Source organism: Octopus bimaculoides, chromosome 8 (assembly GCF_001194135.2).
Source record: "Octopus bimaculoides isolate UCB-OBI-ISO-001 chromosome 8, ASM119413v2, whole genome shotgun sequence".
In the NCBI taxonomy this organism is placed as follows: domain Eukaryota; kingdom Metazoa; phylum Mollusca; class Cephalopoda; order Octopoda; family Octopodidae; genus Octopus; species Octopus bimaculoides.
This window is the reverse complement of record NC_068988.1, coordinates 89,704,107-89,705,429: the sequence shown is the minus strand read 5'-3', so window position 1 is coordinate 89,705,429 and position 1,323 is coordinate 89,704,107.

Here is a 1,323-nt window from a genome sequence, read left to right as displayed (position 1 = left end):
TATATATATATAAATATATATATATATATATATGTGTATATATATATAGTCTCTTTATTTTTCAATTTTATCCATATATTTTAATGAGTTCTTTGCAGTTTGAGAAATTGAATTTACAATATCTCTCATCACCGTATTTAGAATTCACCTCTAAGAAATTCTGAATGTTGTTGTTCGTATACTGCTAACAGGAAGAATATAGGTGGTTTTAAAATTAAGGACGTAATTTGAATTTTCAGAGCTAGATTTGTCTGCTCTTGTGATTGATTACGTCATATTATGTCTCTGTGAGTTTAGATCTGTGTAACTTTTTCTGTATAGCTTATTCTGTAGAATCCGCGTAGAAAAGTATCTAAAAGTTGCTAATATTTACGTATGTAATTTTGTAGGGCGTCGTGAATTGTAGTACATTGAATCAAGCAGCACGAAGCCTTCGGAATATATTATAGCGTTGGTTATAATGATATCCACTGTAAGAACCATCAGGAACACACATTCTACACACAATGAGATTACATTGATGAAGAAATATGGATAGTGAATTAAAGGAATTTAAAGTTTCAAACCAAGTGAAACGAAATTGCAGAAAATATTTCCAAAAAATCTTTGAGTGGCAATATAACTATACAAATATGTGCACGCGCGTGTACACACACATAAACACACACACTCTCTCTCACGCACACACACACACACACACACACACACACACACACACAAACACATGCACACGTATTCATTCATGCACATACACAAACAAATATATTCTTTCTGTTTTCTGTATATATTTGTGTCTATGTTTGTGTGCTTCTGTATGTTTATGTATGTATATGTAAAGAGTTCGTGTGTGTGTGCGTGTGTGTGTGTGTCTGTGTGTCTATGCGTGCGTATGTGTGCGTGTCTGTGTGTGTCTGTGTGTGTGTGCGTGTGTGTGTGCGTGTGATTGTTTGTCTGTTGGTTCAATTTTATCTATCTAGTTAGTGTGTGCTTATGGATTGGATATCACTTTGTTTCGGCGTGTGTTGTTAACTCTTGTGAAAAACAACGCTAACTATATATCTGTTGTGAGTTCAAAGTATTTTAATATTAATGTTCAATATTATCCAAGCGCTGTCTTACTCCTTTCTTTTTAGTTTAATTATGCTGTTTTCTAAACATCTTATATATGTTTGTATAATTGAGCACGTGTGTAATTTTCTCTACATTTGTGTATTCAAGTGTGTACACGCACGTATATTCATGTACCTCTATAATTATTTGTTTAAGTTTTTTTAATTTTCACACGCACTAACACTAGGATATATATATGAACACACCATAAAT